Here is a 19,805-nt window from a genome sequence, read left to right on the forward strand (position 1 = left end):
TGGTACTGTCAAACAGGATGAACATTTACAGAGAATGAGAGTGGGGAGTGATGAAAAAGTCAACAGCTTTTGCAGTCAGTTTGTATAAATTAAGATAAACGTGATATTGAAGCAAACCCAAATGTTTCTAACGTTCTCCTATAGAATCTCCTGCTGCTGTACAATAAGATACACTCTCAGACTATGACAACATTAGTCCGTGTCTTTGTAAGGCGCAGTCTTTTTCCTACCATATCATGCATAGGTGCCACACTTCTATATAGCCAGGTAACTGCTCATCTAAGGTGCATTTTGAAACATACCTTATCCTGCTTTGGAACCTGTGCCGAAATGGAAAGCAGTTGCTCTGTATCCAGGAATTTTGAGATAACTGTAAAACAAAAGTAAACAGATCAGAAATTGAATGGAAATCATAACAAAATCTATTTTTTTTTTTTATGAACACAATTATTTAGTGAAACTTTTGTTAATCTTTTTCTTCCATTCTATCTTCACAAATTATTTACCAGGGAAAAAACAGGTTAAAAATTGCTGCTATCTAAATTATGTTGTCATAACTACACAGACTGTACCGAAGCATGTAGCGATTATTTTACAGGTGGACATATATCAATTTGGTAATATTCTTTTAGTGTGATTGAATCACACGTCTCTTGTGATAAAGATCAAGATGACACGATCCAGCTCCAGGTGCACTGACTCATACTCTGCTGTTGTGTTCTGTTTAGTTTGTCTGGACCACTATGAAGCAACAGGAAAAAACACCCATACACAACAACAGAACATCAGTGATGCCTTTATTTGTTTTTAATGTATACATTATGTACACCTGAATACTTCCAACTAGTCACAGAGGTAGAGACAAACTCACATTCTTTGAAAAAGGTATTGGCTGACTTCTACCCATTTAATCTGAGAAATTCGCTTTTCTTAGCAAAATACTTGAGAAAAACATCACTATCATAATAAAGATTATTTCCACTACGTGTCACCTGGCAAATAATTACAATTCAAACATATTGAGTCACGTTGCATACTTTCACAGATTAGAAAGAAAGTGTTTTAACATAAATTGAATATGATGCATTAAAAATAAACTACTACTTAGTTGAATACACTCAGAAAACCAAAGATGGTAAATGTCAAATGAGGGTTCCAGGTAAGAGTACCCTACAGATTTGAAGCGCGCTTTGGGGACACCCAGCGCCTCCTGTTCACTGTACATTATGTGAACTGCAGCAGCTGAGACCCTGGGATGTGTGACCTGCAAAAACCATGAACATTAAAGTAACATTTATAAATCACAAACATGTTATTTGGCTTCCTTATGGACTGAAAGTGACAGGAGTGAAGCATCTAAACGTGATCTGTCCCACATTCATTCTTCACCACCCTGCAGCGGTTCTAGCAGGAGCTTCACACGTTTTCCCCCATTTAAGAGTTTAGATGCCAAAATATCCCAATAAGAACCATAATGCTTGTTTACATCTAGAATTGTCTTAAATATACGTCCTCCTATGCATGTTACAGAACACTGTAACCCTGCTTTGTATATTAACATGTAAAACATGCCACTAAAACCGTATCAATTAACTGAGTAGACAAAGTTTTCCTCTGGAATTTAACACGTGCATTAAAACTCCTCCAAACCGAAGCCCAGCTCTACTAGGCCGTCCCACAAGCGCAGGGCTTGAGCTCTGGTTTGAGCCCGATGCCGCACTCCCCGCGCCGGGCTGCAGTACCGCGCTGTGGCCACCGGGCGGCAGCACCAGCGACACCCGGCGGCCGGTGCACCGCGGGAGCACCGGGGCGCCACCGCGCATGCGCGGAACCGGGGCTGAACGTGCGGGGCGTGCGGGGGTGACCTGCACCGGGGTGACCACCCGGGATCACCCACAGCAAACGAGTCACCCGGGACAACGAGGAACAGAGAATCCGCTCTAGAGAACCACCCCACCCAGAGAACCCTCCTCGGCGGAACCTCCCGGCGGCCCGTTCGAGCTCTCTAGTGCCCTATTTGCGTAGCCACGCCTCTGATTTGCATTTCTCCGCCCCATCCTCGCCCCGCCTGTCGTTCCCACGCGCCCCGCCCCTCCTCTTATCTCTCGCAATCTGATTTGCAGGCTTCGAATCTCAATTTGCATTCTCCCCGCCTACTCACCTCCCTGCCCAAGCCCCGAGGAGATTTGCATATCCGGCACGACGCTCTGCTCTGTTCTGTTTCTATTCGACCCCATCTATTTCTATTATTTCTACTTCTATTAATTCTCGTTCTATTTCTTTTCCTGTTTTCTGTTTCTTTCCCTGCGAAGTACAAACCACACCTGATCTCACAGATGTCCAGTGTAACCTGTAGCTGCTTTTGGTAAATATGAGCAGAACTTTACAGCACACGGTTTTCCCAGCAACATGAAGCAGAGAGCGTACTCAAACAAAAAAAAAAAAAACAAGCCACAAACACAAAGACGACACACAGCCTTGTAAGTCGGGTGATTAATTCTATTCAGTACGCTTTTACTTAAGTTAGATTACAAGAAAACTAAATTGGGCTCGCCCAGTGCCCTGTGAGTAGTAAAAACCATCACCACACAGTCAGTCACTCAGCAGAGAGCTCGCAGCAGCTCCCCGGCTGCCGCAGTTATGGAACGAAGCGTCTGGCTCGCACACAGAGCCCCCCAGCCCCTGCTCCCACCGCTGACCAGGTGCGGGTGCCGTTCTGCTCCCTGGGGGCAGCTCAGGCCTTTCCCTCAAGTGCACCCGCCAGAGACATTTCCGGGTAAGGATGAGTTTTTTAATCCTTTCTATAAACAGAATTTCTTTGCATTTTAAAAACCTTGTACATCACTGACATTGACACCTATGTCTCTTTTTACACATACGTATGTATTTAGGGAATATATTTGATTCATATATATCATCTATTTCCACTGTAATATATATCTACTTAGACATCTACACACTTGCGTATGCATTTACATGTATATATCTGCTTAAACTTATACAGAATATCTGTTTATGCTTATATATATCACCACTTATTATCTAGAATATCCATTTATACTTACGCACCTGTTTAGCCTTCTCTTTGGACACAAATATCTTTCTAGACTTGCAGATGTTGGCATATTGTTACAATCATATTATTACATTTATGTATATTTAGACAGAGCTATCGATTCACACTTGGCGTGTGGCACGATGAGCAGTGACACGTGGCCAGCTGCACGGCTCAAGCACGAGGGACACCCCGACCTGCCAGGGAAAAGCGCCACTGAGAGCCAGACAGAAACAAAGTACGTCAGAGCACGCTGTCAGATATTGGGGAAACACTCATCGCATCCAGTTGCCTCTCTTTTTCAGTTTTTAGAACAAATACCCATCTGCTTAAGTACACCTAATAAATTATATGCTGCTGTACGGGAATTGCGGAAGATTGGCGAGGAGGAGAAAGCTAAACACGCTCAAGTGACCCGCAGCTGGGGTATAAAGAAAACACATACATCACACTAATTGTTTTACTGACCTTGTGTGCTTGACAAGTAGAACCCCTGTGTTAGATAACACAGGCCTGGGAGAAACTCTGGACACCTTATCACTGTGTCTGAGATTCCTGCTTTGTTGTGAGAAAGAGCGGGAGGCTGCGCCTGCCTGAAGCCGTGAAATACAGGCGAGCTCAGCAGGCCCAGCGATCTTCCAGCAGGGCTGAACTGACCAGCGCCTGCGTCCCCGCTTACGCCGCCTCTGCCTGGGAGCTCAGGTGTGGCTATGGAGATCCCCCTGTAGAGAGGTAACCAAAATAAACTTGCTCTTTGCAATTACTTTGGTGGCCTCTGGCTCTTCTCGCGACGTGCCTGTGCTTGTGCACACAGCTGCACCTACTTAACAATTACTCTTAACTATGGAAGTCAACATGTAAATTTAAGTTTCATTGATAGGAAAATCAGTGAGATAGAAGACATGGGTTTACTTTAAAAAATAAATAAATATCCCCATTCCTGCAGTGCAGCATAAGGCTACGAAAAAGGAGCGTCAGACTCACGAACACTTTTGGCTGCACTGCAGCACACAGGGGAACACGTTTCTGTGACCGTGACAGCTCGACTGTCGCAACCGGGAACCCAAAGCCCAGCGGTGCCACCAACCTTTGCCAGGCCTGCTGTGCTGGGCTCTGCGGAAGGAAATGGACTTTGGTTGGTTGTTTCAAAGAAAATGAACAGTCCTGTTGTTGATGCGGCCACTGCCCACTACATCACCTGGGAAGATCCACTCGGAGGGCAGGTTCATAAAATGCAGCTTCTTGGAATGAGGAATGCTGCCGTTTTGGAAGATTTCTTACCAACTGAAGTCAGAACTACACACTGTAGGTTAAGAGAAAAAAGTCACTATTGAAACAATAACTCATCCAAACCACACATGGACTCACCGCCACCAGTTACGAGGCTGAAAGTGCTTCTTGGGAACACCTGGCAAACACGCAGAACAAAACCGATTTGCCCAGGTGCCTGTATCTCTGTCAGCTTTTTGAGTACTATTCTAAGATATTTTAAAAACCTATTGAGTGAAAAAGAACAAAGCATTTGTCATTGAATCAGGTTGTTTCTTCTGGACATCTGAACTCTTACAAACACCTCCTTTCCTCTTTTAGTACAAAATCATTTCCATAGTATCATTCAATAGTAAGCCCATAGAAACAGAAGATTACGCTTTCAGGAAGAGAAAATAACCAGAGGGAGGTGAGCTCTGCACAGGTGTACCGTGCTCCAGAACAGACCTTATTTTTAGTACTCCTGGTAAAATATTTCGTATTAAAAATATAGAAGGAGAGTCGGTGCATTCTTAATGTTAACTTTAAAGTCCACTCTACAAGTACCTCAGGAAAAACGCAGACACGCGTCCCAGCCGTACCTTGTACGGGCAGACCGCTCGGGATTCCTTCTGTCTGTCTGGTACTTCTGTAGCAGAAGACGGGGCAACCGCGGTGAAACGGTGGCAGCAGACATCCAGCTGAAAGAGGAAAAGCCCTTCAGAACAAAGCTGGAGAGGAACCTGACACTTCCTTTTTTCTTGTGAAGGCTACAGTTGAGTGGAGAAAAAAGTATTTTGCACCATCTTCAGTACAGCTGTTGATACGGCCACTGGAGCGTTTGCGTTTTTTGGATAACCAGGCCATTTTTGACTCATTGGCAGTCTGAGTTCCCCAGAACACATTTTCCCAGATACACACAGAACACAGACACAGATATCACCCAAGTATAGCCAAGATTTCCTTCCTCGCCCTGGATGCTGTCATTGAAGAGCCCAGCAGCCCATCCGTCCTCGTGAACCGCCCCACTGAAAAAAAAAAAAATTATCTTTTCCAGGCTGTTTCTTCAAAGGGTAAAGATATTTTAAATTGCAGTTATCTTTTCCAACAAAGTGATTTTGTGATTCCTTTGAAAAGGAGGGTAAGCTTGCCAGAGAAAGATAGGGACAGGGAGCAAGACAAGGTGACAGAGAGAGGGGCAAAAGGGCCAGGGAGCAGGGCAAAGGGAAGAAGAGGCCAAAATGAGAGACAAGGAGCAGGAGACAGAGACGGTGGGAAAAATCCTTGAATGGGCAGTGGGAGAGACAGACAAAGGAGAAGTGGGCGCCGGGCTGCGGGACAGAGACAGGAAGGAGGAAACGCAGTGACAGGGAGCAGGGCAGAGCGACAGAGAAACAAAAACAAAGAGGGAAGAGGACAGAGAAACCAGGAGTAAGACAAGGAGAAGGGCAGAGAAACAGGAACCGGGGTGGGTAGGGAGCAGGACCAAGAGATGGGGCGAGGATGGAGATGGAGGAAGAAACCTGGGATGGCCAACAGGACAGGGAAGAATATGACTGTGGGTAGGGAGCAGGACACAGGGATACAGCGAGAAACAATGGGACAGGGAGCAGCATTAAAGGTCAGAAAGAATAAGAGATGAACAGGAAGGAGGAATGGAACGCCGAGATGCTGAACAAAAAACGCCAGCAACAGTGAGCGAGACAAACGAATAGAGAGAGAAGGGCAAGGCAGGAAGAAGAGAGATAGGAAGGTGGGAGATAAGAGCTGCACGTACAGGTACTGAGAAGAAAAGAACAGCAGGGAACAGGCCAGAGAAACTGTGGGGAAAAAAAGAGACTGATGCAGATCAAGACAAAGATATGGAAAAGGGAAAAACAGCCATAGAAGATGGAGCAGGACACAAAAATAGAGAGAAAAGGAGAGGTATAGGGAAGCAAAATTTTAAAATAATAATAATAAACCAAAACCACCACCAAGGAGGGGCAGGGAGGCACCAGGACACACAAGCCGGGGACGAGGCCCCGAGGGCCAGGGACTCACAGCGGCTCTCGCTTTCGGTGGCTGCCAGGAGGCTTCTAACAGCTCAGACGCTCCCGTCTCCTTCTCTCCTCCCTTCCTCTCCGGTAACTCGGGGCGCTCGGCCGTCCTCAGCCTAGGAGAACACGGTGGGGTGTCAGGGCTCCTACGAGACGAGGCTTCGGGGACATGGAGCCTCGCTGGCTCGCTCGCCAGGCAGCCGTCCCGCTCCAGGATACGCGCACGGACCCTGCCGCGCACGTTGGCCCCCGGCCCGCCGCACGCCGCGCAGAGGGAGCCTTCGCCACCCGGAGAGAGGGGCTCGCTCTCTCGCCCGCCGCAGGAAGCGGACGTTGGGCCGACGGCCCCGCATTTCTTCCTCTTTACCTCTCCCCAACCTCTCTGGCTCCAGCAGCAGCAGCCCCCGCCCACGCACGGGACGTGCTCCCCTGTCCCTTCTCCCGCCACGCTGCCAGACGAGCCTCGCCAGCCCGAGGCGGGCGCAGCCAACGGCATCCCCCGGGCTGGGAGCGAACGGCCACATCCTCAGCGCGGCCTCTGGGAGAGGGAGAGAAGAAGCAGCGGCCGTTAGCACCGTAGCTCACCCCTGCCCCAGTCCGCTCCTTCCGCAGGGGCCACCGGAGAGGTGCCGAGGGCCGGCTTGCCGCCTTCACGACGGGGCTTGGGAGCGGCCCAGGAACACGGGACGGGTTCGCAGGAGCTGCCGGAGCTGGGGGCGGCTGCACGGGGCGAGCGGGGCCGCGGGAGGAGGCTCGGCGGGAGCTCTGGTAAGCTGGGGACGCACCCGGCATCTGCCCCCGGCCGGCTGTCGCCTCCTGCTCCTCTGCCGCACGCTGGGGACGGAGGACGGCGCCGCGTCTCCCACCCGGGCGCTGCTCCCCAGGTTCCATTCCCCGCCTGGGCTGGGGGGTCTGCTGAGCATCGGGCGTTCACAGCTCCCCCTCAGAAACACAGAAATTCCAAATTAGAGTTCAGCCTCTGAAAACAATAGAGCAGGAGAAAGCAGAGGAATTAGTCAGAAGAAGGGACAGGAGAGCAGCTGAGCTAACGGAGGATTCGAGGGAAACGGGCCACCCCAAAACACAAGGCATCCTCAAAAAACCAGAGCAACTGCAGCAACGCCAGACAGCATTAAGACAAACTGACACCGTTTAGGACACGCTCAGCATAAAAGCAAACACATCCACCGGTGCAGGAAAGCATCTCGCCCCTTCCCCACAGCACCGCCACAGGACACAGCCCTGTGAGGCCACGGGATGGGCTCGTACTGAAACGGAGAAATAAGCTTGACAGCAGAGTCAATTACACCGTTAAGCAGGCAATGTTTCTTTCATCTGCACTGGGGAGCTCTGGGGGTCGTCCTCTGCAAGTGCTCCCACGACTGGATGCTCTTGCATTGCTTATAATCACACAGTTGCTACATATTAATTACAATTGTTTTAAATTTTGAACATACAATATATCTAACCTAAGAAATAATTGATGAAGTTAGTTATAAATGTTTAGTTTCTCACTGACAACACATCTATTAGTTAAATATAAACTAAGCTCTCAGCTTCTAAACAATGTGTTATTAAATCTTCTGTCTCCCTCTTGTCATGCAGAAGGATCTAAAAGGTGAAAAATATCCCCTCATCGTGCAGGCGGTCAGAAAGCATTTACCCCACGTGAACCGGTTAATGAAGGGTACATCTTCTATAACTTCATCACAGTATACATTAACTTGGTAGCTTCTCTTGAATTCCCCCCTTTTCAATATACTTGCAAACTCTTTGGCAGTATAAGTCTATGAAATATTATCCTCTCGCGTTGTGGTACAGCACAATTATTTGTTACCCACTAGCAGTACCAAACAGAACACTGTAGCGTAATGTAAGTAAAAACGACTAGCATCAAAATCAGAGTCCTAAGATCAATGCTGACAGAACTGCGAAGCCGCAGCTCCTGCCGGTTCTGGCGTTGGTTTCTGGCACTTCTGACCGCTTCGGGTCAAACGGCGCCTCTTCCCCCGGCCGTGCGCTGCAGTACCCGAGTTTCGCCACAGGGCGGCAGCACTGAGACCGCCGCGGCAGCCCCGGACGAGCGGTCGTGCCGCGTTTCGCGGGAACCCCGCAAAATAAACTCCAGAAAACAAACGCAACGAAACAAAAACGCACACAGAGAGCCGCGGAACGAAAGCCGCGCGTACAGGACACAGAACCCGCCGGGCCTCGCCCCGAGCTCCCGCCGAAGCGGCGCCCGACCCGCCACGCCACCGAGCCTGCCACCGCGCCTTAGCTCTGGTTTGAAACGTCTCCCCCCGACTAACGGGGGCTGCGCCGCTCCCGGAGCGACTGCTGTCCCGGAGGGACACACGGCTCCAGACCGTAAGCCTTCGGCGCACCTGCCCTCGGGGTCACACACCTCCCACCGGCTTCGCCAACTCGGCCGTAAGGGCAGGGGGGAAACTGAACCGAACGCCTCCTCACCGCGCCGGCCCATCCCACTCCCCCCGTTCCAACGGCACGGTCACCCTCGCCGCGGCCGCACTCACCTGCCGCCTCTTTCGCCGCTCCGTTCCCCTCGCACTCTCCCACCGTCCCGCCGGGCTCCGCGGGCACCGACACCCGCCGCGCCCCGGAGACCTCCGCGGCGGGAGGCCCCCTCTGCCTTTCTGTCGCCTCCTTCCTTTCTGCCGCCTCCGGGGACCTCACGAAGGGCTACCCTGAGCCGACTGCCTCCAGGTCCCCGGGTACCGGTTGCAGCAACCGCTCCACAGCCGCCCCGACCCCCGTTCCCGTTAATTCCCGGTACCCACCCCGAGACACCACGGACCCGCTCGCCAGGACCCGCGCTGATTGGCTGCTTTCCACCCCACCACGCTGTCCTCCTATTGGATGCTCCGTCCGGCGCCCAGAGGCCCGCAACGCCCACCCCTCCGGCAAAATGATAGCCTGCCTAGGCACGTCAATCACCATTTTCTCCGCCTATCAGAGCTCGCAGTGAGGGCAGGCGCAGTAGGGAGAGAGCAGCACCCGCCCCTTTCCGCAACACGATTGGCTGCCGAAGACAAGTCAATCATCATTCTCTTGGCCCATCAGTACTCGCAGTTTGCTCATGCGCAGTACGGAGCCTCCGACACCCGCCCCTCCGGCAATCTGATTGGCGGACAGAATGGCAATTGACGTGCCTTGGCAGCCTATCAGCAATCCGCCCCCCCCCCAGCCTTCCCGCGCCATCTGATTGGCCCGCTCTGCACCCTCACCCGTCTGCTCTCCGCCCTGCCGGGCCCCCCCCGCCCTTTGCCCGCGCGGCTTCCAGCAGCCGCGTTTGAAAGGAAACAACAAACCGCGCTCCTTTGCTTTACGCTGACAAGGGGGGCGGGTGGTCACCTACCCTTAAATTCATTGTGAACAGAGAGAGCCGTAAGGAGCTCCAGCCGGCAGGTTTCTCTCCCCTGTGCCCGGGACTGAGGAGACGCCGCCTCCTCCTGCTGCCGCCTCGCCCGTTCCCCTCGCAGCGGGGCCGCCCCGGGAGAGCCGGGCGCCTCTTTTTTTCCCGGCGGCTCGTCCGACCGCTGCCCCCCCTTTCTGACGGGCACGACCTCGGTCGCAGCGGCAGCGCCCCCCTCTTACCCGCGGCACGGGCACCGGGCGCCGCTCCCCAGCTGCAGTTCCGGGCTGTGGCCACCAGAGGGCAGCACCGAGCGCGGTCACGCAGCGCCCCCGGGCCCCGCAGCGCGGGCGCTTTTTCTTGACCCGTGGGCAGCCCGAGCTCCCCGAACGCGCTTTCCCAGAGCCGCGCACATGGCAGACACACTGATAAAAGATAATAGCCCGACATTGCTAAAATGTTTTTTTTTCCTAAAGATGCCTTCTATCCTAATAAAATACATTGCCTCTCCCTGTGCCCCGTGTCTTGTCTGCAGCAGTAACTCGGCTCGCCCGCAGCTGTGGCAGCTCTGCTGCTGCTACAGGGTCAGTTCCAGCCCTTACCCTCGGCTGAGCAGCAGCCGGGCAGGCGCTGCTGCTCTGGGCGCTGCGCATCCTTCAGGAACGGTTCTCAAACGATCCTGTGCAACGATGTCCAGAGCCAGGACCCCCGCGGCGGGGGGACAGGAGCACACGGCCGGGCCCGTCCCGGCTCGGGGCTGTTTCCGCAGTCGCTGTGAGCTGATCCGTGAGCTGGAACCAACCTCCCCATGCCCCGGCCCGGCCCTTTGTCCCCGGCTTTCCCAGGGCAGCGCAGCGGGCTGGGTCACACCAACTGTTCTCTGCTGGCACCACCCAGCCGGGTCACCTGTGTCTGCGGTTGTGGGGACACCCCACGGGCTCCCTGGAAACGGACATCACAGCACTGAGAGGGGGCGTTCAGGAGCCTCTGCGCTTTTGGGTTGGTTTGTTTGGGGTTTTTTTCCTTTTGTTGTTTTGATCGTTAGCTTCTTGTTGCTGGTTGGTTTGTTTTTAAGCTGTTATTCTATATAGCTCATCCATGGTGCTTATAGAGCATGGGTAAATCTACCCTGCTTCCTCACAGGAGACAACCATCTCGCTTTACAACAGGTGATTGAATCTGCTATAGAAAAGTTCAACCACCTCCTGTACAGCAAAGGATAAAAGAAAGTATGGATTTTTGTTGCATCTAATCCACAATGCAAGTACCCATTAACAATACATTAGCAGTGGGTTCCTTCAAATATTCACAGTGAAGGTAGTTCCTGGCACGATTGTATTAGCGTTCTTACTATTTTACGGGAGAAACACAGGGCACAGCTGATTTTGCCCACGTGCAGCGCAGTGATCACACGGGTGCGGTGAACCGGGTGGAAGGCCCTAGAAAAGGAAAATCAGCCTCCGTGTGCAGGGCCAAAACAGAAATCCTTTTCAAACTGTGCCATTTTAAAAAGCTACCAGGGGTATAAAGCAGAAAAAAGAGCAGTGAATGTGTATAATGACACAATTAGATGGTTCTCCAGTTTCATGATGTGCTCTTTTACTAACAGTGTCTGCTGGAGTGGATACCCTGGACACCAACAAGCGGGTCCTGGTGCTGTGCCCATGGCGATTCATCCACTGTGGCCGTGGGTGTCAGGCCCTGATACAATAGACACAAAACCTTGGGAGGGAGGTGATCACAGTAGAACGCTTAGAGATAATGGGCTAGCAGACTTGGTTTAATCTTTATTTAAAAATACACATGGCTGCTGTCTTTTCTACAGTTTAGGTAGGACGGGCTCCAATATCTCTATGAATTACAATACATGACAAAAATTAAAGGGGGAAAGCTTTATTTTTACAATGGTAAATACAGTCTAAATCGTAATTTGGGAAACAGATAAAGGGGTGTAGCAAATGAGGCACAGACGATCCTGTTTTATCTCAGAAGGCTTTGGCGTATTTACAGCTTTAGGCACAGCGTGTCCAATCCCGTATAAAATGCACTGTCCATACCAATTCAGCCTGTCCCCCGATATAAGGACATCAGGATGCCACCCTGCATTCACCAAGGGACAATCCTGATCTAATGTTCTCTGTGTATTCTACACCAATATCTGTTCGTCAACAAACCTTTTACTGGTTTCAATTTCTTTCTCTGATTATCCTTTTTCAAATACAATGCGTATGTAACATTTTGTATTGTGTAATATGCATTATATAATAGACAATATATGATTTAAAACATATCTCATTATATATTACATGTAGTGCATTACTATACTACACATCTCGGGTATACCCACCCAGACCTGTGCAGCATATTAATATTATTTACAGTGGCCACCATTAATTACAATATTCCCTGGTTGCTGTTCCCCAGGGAGTCAAACGATCCTTTTCCAATGTCACAAAACACAGCCCGGGGGGGATTTCTTCCGAATCGCTCCTGTCCATTGTCCACTACCTATTTCACAATCACAATAACAGACAATTGGTGAACCATAAGTATTGGACTACAAAATCACCCAAGACACAAGTAACAACAACAACAAATCACTAAAGACACAAACAATCATACAATTGCTAAGGCACAAACAGCAAAATCACTAAAGGTACCTTTACCAAATTACTATTCCCTCGTTTTTCTCTTTTATTTATTGTTTTCTCATTTTCCTCTTTGGTTTTTTATTTCTTTTTAATTTACCCAATTTACCAAAACGCGCAGACCCAACGCGCTGGTGTCGCCCACGTCTCGCGCAGGCAGCCTGCAAACAAACCAGACTATGAAAGTGCCTTATCTCATTGATGGGGTTTTACCCACGTCCCGAGCTGGCCCGAGGATCCGTGATCCCTTCCGGGAATTCCCCGGTGCCGGCACAAGGTCCCAGAGATCCTGGGGTCCACGGGAGGTCAGGCAGATTATCCCATCCTCGTCGCCAGAAAACGATACCGAAAAGTCGGCAAACAGACTCTTTAACACTGTTTTGAAAGTGTTAAAAAGCAGGCACTTTTATTACGGCGCGCTGGGCACTCGGGGGATCGCTCCTCTAATCCAGCGTGCGTTCCGCTTTCCTCTGGTTTTACATATCCTGGAACTCCTGAAACAGCAAAACACGCCAACCACTGTTTACAGACGTCCCGTGCTCTTTCACCAGTGCGTGCAGCCGCAACGAGAAATCTGGAATGAGCGTCTACAGAAACACATACGTATTTACCCAATTCAGAACAACGCGTTACATCAGCTGGCCGTACTTGTCAGTAATCCCTCCTGGATTAACACCCTCTTTGGATGGCACGGGTGCCGACTGTTGGCAATCAGGGCAGGACATAAGAACGCTCCTGGCCTGATCCGTTGTAATTTGAAATTGTCGTTTTAACGACTTTGCATTCTGGTGAAAGAGTTGATGTGATAATTTAGCTTGCTCCAAGGCTTTAGACACAGTAAGCGGCACAGCTCGTGCATCGGCCCTCCTATTGCCTTCCGCAAGAGGTCCTGGAAGGGCAGCGCGAGAGCGGATGTGCGCTGCATAAAAACCATGACGCCTATGATTTATTAGGAACCATAGCATTCTCAATCCAGCCATCAAAAGAGGATCATCCTCTTCCTTAAGAAAAGAAGCTTCCAGGCGGTTAAGTATGCCAGCTGCATAATGAGTCAGTTACAACATTCAAAGGCTCATTACAGAACACTCAAAAGCGATCCTAACAGCTGTCAGCTCAAGAACTTGTTTGACCCTTGGTCTCCTTTTTCTACCTTGTGTTTGCAACACTGGGTATCTGAGTTTAGCCATGTAATTACAACTTTACGTGAGCAACCAGAGGCATCGGTAAATTCAGTCTTGTCGTTGCTGACAGCAGCACTTGCCATACAACGGTAAATTACCAATTTCAGCCCACAGTTTATGTTGAGGGTAATAAACTGATATGTTCCCTGCGTATGTTGCCAATGCAATCTGGAAATTCACATCTTCAGTTAATTACCATTGTAACTTCACCTTTGTTCTAGGAACAAATACACCTTCAGGTCTATCCAATACATAGCATATAAACATTCCCTGCCTTTAATTATTGGTTTTGAATACATTTCTTTTATTATCCAAACTGTTTCCATTAGCGCGTGAGCTAGAAAAACCCATACTGCCCCAATCACCTTTCTCCTTCCTTGAGCTCTCCTGACCTGTGGTTCCACCACCCGTGTCTTCTTTCTGGGGCCCTCTTGACTCACAGGTGCGCTCCAACCCTCCTTCTCGATCACTCTTCCTCACAGGTTCGCCTCCTTCCGGGTGCAGCACCGCGCTTTGCGCACAGGCTTTCCTTCCTTGTCCAATTTATACAATGGCCTCTGCTCACAAGATTTCATCAAGGTTTCTCTATTCACATTATCACCAGGTGGTTCCTCAATCTCTTTCCTGTGAGCTAAAATACACCCGAACGGGCTCTTTTTCAGAATACCGCTACTACGCCGTCCTCCCATTACGCGTCACACGGAACGACACGGCTCATCTTGTAACAAATACGAGCAAATAACTATTAACACCTACAGCAGTACTCCACAGATAATACTCAAACCTACCCACGACACACCGCCCTCACAAGTTGTACTCCAAGTTTATCCCACCGTCTCCAAAACAAAACAATTCCGGTACCCAGCTCAAATCTCTCTAACACTCAGCACCGCAATTAGGACACTCTGCAACACAGATGGCTCCACAACGCTCACACTCCTTGCAAGTTAAAGCCACAGCAGCTCCTGCTGTAGTTTTCGGTGTTCAAGTGCATAGTCAGAACCAAGGCACATCCAAGAATTAAACCCAACTACGGTACGCTTCACGGCTACATACAGAGCCAGCTTTGCACCACAACGGAGCACGGGAACAACCAACACCAAAAGCTGGCCGCACAAACAACTCCACAGCAACTACTGTATACCTCTAAGGTGCTCGCAACCCCGTCCACGCTATCCTGCCGAAATTCCGTACCACGACTTACGGACAGTTCGCGAGCACGTGACCGGTCCCAAATTTCAGAGAAGAAACACTTCTCACCAGAGGTCCTCGTCCGTCCCCGCGGCGATCCGACCGAGACGAGGAGTCTCTCCAGAGACATCCCCGGGGTGCGCCAAGAGAGTCCTCGGCTCCACGGGCCCTGCGGCCGGACAGAGCGGGTCCTCCGGCTGGCTCACCGGCTGAAACGGGGAAAGAAACGGGACGGCAGAGTCAGCAGCACTGCTAAGCCACGTTCTTTATTTCATTTGACGATGTTAGTTATAATTGTTTAGTTTCTCGCTGACAATACATCTGTTAATTATTAGTCAAATATAAACTAAGCTCTCAGCTTCTAAACAACGTGTTACTTAACCTTCCATCTCCCTCTTGTCGTGCAGAAGGATCTAAAAGGTGAAAAATATCCCCTCATCGTGCAGGCGGTCAGAAAGCATTTACCTCATGTCAACTGGTTAATGACGGGTACACCTTCTATAACTTCATCGCAGTATACGTTAACTTGGCAGCTTCTCTTCAAAAGCGAGAAGAGAAAAAAGGGACAGGGCTCTGAAAAAACAAGGCAGAGATCAAAGCAGCGGGGGGGACAGAGGAAAAGAGGCCGGAAGAGCACCAGGAACAGGGCACAGAAAGAAACAAATCGGCGCGGCGGCAGCGGCGCGGAGACGGAGGAAAAAAACCCGGCACGGTCAACGGGACAGAGAGGAACGCGACCACGGGCAGGGAGCGGGACACGGGGACACGGCGAGGAACCACGGGACGCGGAGAGATACCAAAAAGTCGGCAAAAAAGACTCTCTAACGCTGTTCTGAAAGTGTTGAACGGCGGGCAATTTCAATACAGCGCACCGCACGCTCAGAGGATGGCCCCTGTATTTGAGCGTACGTGTGGTTCACGCTTCTTGGTATTCTTTACATACACCTATTGCATATTCATTTGCTTCTACCGCTTAGTTAGTGCATTAAACAGAAGTTCTTTCCATAACCCCACCCTTCGCTGGCAGTCCATCTCTGGTATGCCAGTGTCCATCAAGGGTCTCCAGCGGTCCCCGGTGCCCCTGCAGCCCGGTGCCCCCTGCCCCGGTGTTGGCTCCTCGACCTCATGTCTTGAGCACGCCCGCTGTCATTTTGTGCTGCTACTCAAGTAGCTCCTTCTCCATTTAGTGGAACGTCCCATTTTCCCAGCCTGCGAGCCAACGACATCCCGCTTTGCCCCACCTCCAGTCCCTACAGAGCTAGTGTTTCTCTGTTAGGTTTCTGTTCCGTTAGGCCTGGTCTTGCTGCCTTATGCCAAGGGCTTTCTACAAGATTTTTGTTCCTCCTATCAACGGGAAGCAAGAGAGAGGGCAACAGGCAAAAACGATGGCAGAGCGAGAGACCGCGGGGAACACAGGGGCTTGGAGGAAGAAAGAGAGGAATGAGGAGCCCCGCGGAGAGACGGAGGACAGGAAAAAAGAAAATAAAAAGAGAGAAAAAAAAACGGGGCGGCACAAAGGCTCAGAACGTGAACGAGGACGGGAACAGTGCCGTACGGAATGAAGAAAGCCGGCAACGCCGAGCACGACAAAGGCACAGAGAGAGAGACGGCGAAGGGAGGGAGGAAGGAAAGAGACAGAGCAGCACATACAGACACAGAGAGGAAACTAATGGCAGGGAAAAGAACGGGCCAGAGAAAGCGTGGGGAAAAAGGAGACGGAGGGGCAGGGAGGCACCAGGACACACAAGCCGGGGACGAGGCCCCGAGGGCCAGGGACTCACAGCGGCTCTCGCTTTCGGTGGCTGCCAGGAGGCTTCTAACAGCTCAGACGCTCCCGTCTCCTTCTCTCCTCCCTTCCTCTCCGGTAACTCGGGGCGCTCGGCCGTCCTCAGCCTAGGAGAACACGGTGGGGTGTCAGGGCTCCTACGAGACGAGGCTTCGGGGACATGGAGCCTCGCTGGCTCGCTCGCCAGGCAGCCGTCCCGCTCCAGGATACGCGCACGGACCCTGCCGCGCACGTTGGCCCCCGGCCCGCCGCACGCCGCGCAGAGGGAGCCTTCGCCACCCGGAGAGAGGGGCTCGCTCTCTCGCCCGCCGCAGGAAGCGGACGTTGGGCCGACGGCCCCGCATTTCTTCCTCTTTACCTCTCCCCAACCTCTCTGGCTCCAGCAGCAGCAGCCCCCGCCCACGCACGGGACGTGCTCCCCTGTCCCTTCTCCCGCCACGCTGCCAGACGAGCCTCGCCAGCCCGAGGCGGGCGCAGCCAACGGCATCCCCCGGGCTGGGAGCGAACGGCCACATCCTCAGCGCGGCCTCTGGGAGAGGGAGAGAAGAAGCAGCGGCCGTTAGCACCGTAGCTCACCCCTGCCCCAGCCTGCTCCTTCCGCAGGGGCCACCGGAGAGGTGCCGAGGGCCGGCTTGCCGCCTTCACGACGGGGCTTGGGAGCGGCCCAGGAACACGGGACGGGCTCGCAGGAGCTGCCGGAGCTGGGAGCGGCTGCACGGGGCGAGCGGGGCCGCGGGAGGAGGCTCGGGGGGAGCTCTGGCGAGCTGGGGACGCACCCGGCATCTGCCCCCGGCCGGCTGTCGCCTCCTGCTCCTCTGCCGCACGCTGGGGACGGAGGACGGCGCCGCGTCTCCCACCTGGGCGCTGCTCCCCAGGTTCCATTCCCCGCCTGGGCTGGGGGGTCTGCTGAGCATCGGGCGTTCACAGCTCCCCCTCAGAAACACAGAAATTCCAAATTAGAGTTCAGCCTCTGAAAAAAATAGAGCAGGAGAAAGCAGAGGAATTAGTCAGAAGAAGGGACAGGAGAGCAGCTGAGCTAACGGAGGATTCGAGGGAAACGGGCCACCCCAAAACACAAGGCATCCTCAAAAAACCAGAGCAACTGCAGCAACGCCAGACAGCATTAAGACAAACTGACACCGTTTAGGACACGCTCAGCATAAAAGCAAACACATCCACCGGTGCAGGAAAGCATCTCGCCCCTTCCCCACAGCACCGCCACAGGACACAGCCCTGTGAGGCCACGGGATGGGCTCGTACTGAAACGGAGAAATAAGCTTGACAGCAGAGTCAATTACACCGTTAAGCAGGCAATGTTTCTTTCATCTGCACTGGGGAGCTCTGGGGGTCGTCCTCTGCAAGTGCTCCCACGACTGGATGCTCTTGCATTGCTTATAATCACACAGTTGCTACATATTAATTACAATTGTTTTAAATTTTGAACATACAATATATCTAACCTAAGAAATAATTGATGAAGTTAGTTATAAATGTTTAGTTTCTCACTGACAACACATCTATTAGTTAAATATAAACTAAGCTCTCAGCTTCTAAACAATGTGTTATTAAATCTTCTGTCTCCCTCTTGTCATGCAGAAGGATCTAAAAGGTGAAAAATATCCCCTCATCGTGCAGGCGGTCAGAAAGCATTTACCCCACGTGAACCGGTTAATGAAGGGTACATCTTCTATAACTTCATCGCAGTATACATTAACTTGGTAGCTTCTCTTGAATTCCCCCCTTTTCAATACACTTGCAAACTCTTTGGCAGTATAAGTCTATGAAATATTATCCTCTCGCGTTGTGGTACAGCACAATTATTTGTTACCCACTAGCAGTACCAAACAGAACACTGTAGCGTAATGTAAGTAAAAACGACTAGCATCAAAATCAGAGTCCTAAGATCAATGCTGACAGAACTGCGAAGCCGCAGCTCCTGCCGGTTCTGGCGTTGGTTTCTGGCACTTCTGACCGCTTCGGGTCAAACGGCGCCTCTTCCCCCGGCCGTGCGCTGCAGTACCCGAGTTTCGCCACAGGGCGGCAGCACTGAGACCGCCGCGGCAGCCCCGGGCGAGCGGTCGTGCCGCGTTTCGCGGGAACCCCGCAAAATAAACTCCAGAAAACAAACGCAACGAAACAAAAACGCACACAGAGAGCCGCGGAACGAAAGCCGCGCGTACAGGACACAGAACCCGCCGGGCCTCGCCCCGAGCTCCCGCCGAAGCGGCGCCCGACCCGCCACGCCACCGAGCCTGCCACCGCGCCTTAGCTCTGGTTTGAAACGTCTCCCCCCGACTAACGGGGGCTGCGCCGCTCCCGGAGCGACTGCTGTCCCGGAGGGACACACGGCTCCAGACCGTAAGCCTTCGGCGCACCTGCCCTCGGGGTCACACACCTCCCACCGGCTTCGCCAACTCGGCCGTAAGGGCAGGGGGGAAACTGAACCGAACGCCTCCTCACCGCGCCGGCCCATCCCACTCCCCCCGTTCCAACGGCACGGTCACCCTCGCCGCGGCCGCACTCACCTGCCGCCTCTTTCGCCGCTCCGTTCCCCTCGCACTCTCCCACCGTCCCGCCGGGCTCCGCGGGCACCGACACCCGCCGCGCCCCGGAGACCTCCGCGGCGGGAGGCCCCCTCTGCCTTTCTGTCGCCTCCTTCCTTTCTGCCGCCTCCGGGGACCTCACGAAGGGCTACCCTGAGCCGACTGCCTCCAGGTCCCCGGGTACCGGTTGCAGCAACCGCTCCACAGCCGCCCCGACCCCCGTTCCCGTTAATTCCCGGTACCCACCCCGAGACACCACGGACCCGCTCGCCAGGACCCGCGCTGATTGGCTGCTTTCTACCCCACCACGCTGTCCTCCTATTGGATGCTCCGTCCGGCGCCCAGAGGCCCGCAACGCCCGCCCCTCCGGCAAAATGATAGCCTGCCTAGGCACGTCAATCACCATTTTCTCCGCCTATCAGAGCTCGCAGTGAGGGCAGGCGCAGTAGGGAGAGAGCAGCACCCGCCCCTTTCCGCAACACGATTGGCTGCCGAAGACAAGTCAATCATCATTCTCTTGGCCCATCAGTACTCGCAGTTTGCTCATGCGCAGTACGGAGCCTCCGACACCCGCCCCTCCGGCAATCTGATTGGCGGACAGAATGGCAATTGACGTGCCTTGGCAGCCTATCAGCGATCCGCCCCCCCCCCAGCCTTCCCGCGCCATCTGATTGGCCCGCTCTGCACCCTCACCCGTCTGCTCTCCGCCCTGCCGGGCCCCCCCCGCCCTTTGCCCGCGCG

General features: G+C 52.4%; 2 long non-coding RNA genes across 5 annotated transcripts; both read right to left on the reverse strand.

Moving 5' to 3' along the window:
* Positions 1-297: 297 nt before the first annotated feature.
* Positions 298-7,412, reverse strand: LOC139826773 (uncharacterized). 4 transcript variants are annotated; one of them, XR_011736913.1, is made up of 6 exons: positions 6,928-7,412; positions 6,347-6,458; positions 4,906-5,331; positions 4,254-4,358; positions 4,143-4,168; positions 298-370 (listed from the first exon to the last, which is right to left on the reverse strand). It is a non-coding gene; the product is annotated as an uncharacterized lncRNA (long non-coding RNA). The 4 variants fall into 4 exon arrangements; XR_011736912.1 differs by lacking the exon at positions 298-370 and adding an exon at positions 2,770-3,777; XR_011736911.1 differs by lacking the exon at positions 298-370 and adding an exon at positions 2,770-3,777 and having other exon boundaries at positions 4,044-4,168.
* A 4,180-nt stretch (positions 7,413-11,592) lies between these two features.
* LOC139826775 (uncharacterized) lies at positions 11,593-14,940 on the reverse strand. Its single transcript, XR_011736915.1, has 2 exons — positions 14,805-14,940; positions 11,593-12,857 (listed from the first exon to the last, which is right to left on the reverse strand). It is a non-coding gene; the product is annotated as an uncharacterized lncRNA (long non-coding RNA).
* Positions 14,941-19,805: the final 4,865 nt, after the last annotated feature.

Source organism: Patagioenas fasciata, unplaced genomic scaffold (assembly GCF_037038585.1).
Source record: "Patagioenas fasciata isolate bPatFas1 unplaced genomic scaffold, bPatFas1.hap1 Unplaced_158, whole genome shotgun sequence".
In the NCBI taxonomy this organism is placed as follows: domain Eukaryota; kingdom Metazoa; phylum Chordata; class Aves; order Columbiformes; family Columbidae; genus Patagioenas; species Patagioenas fasciata.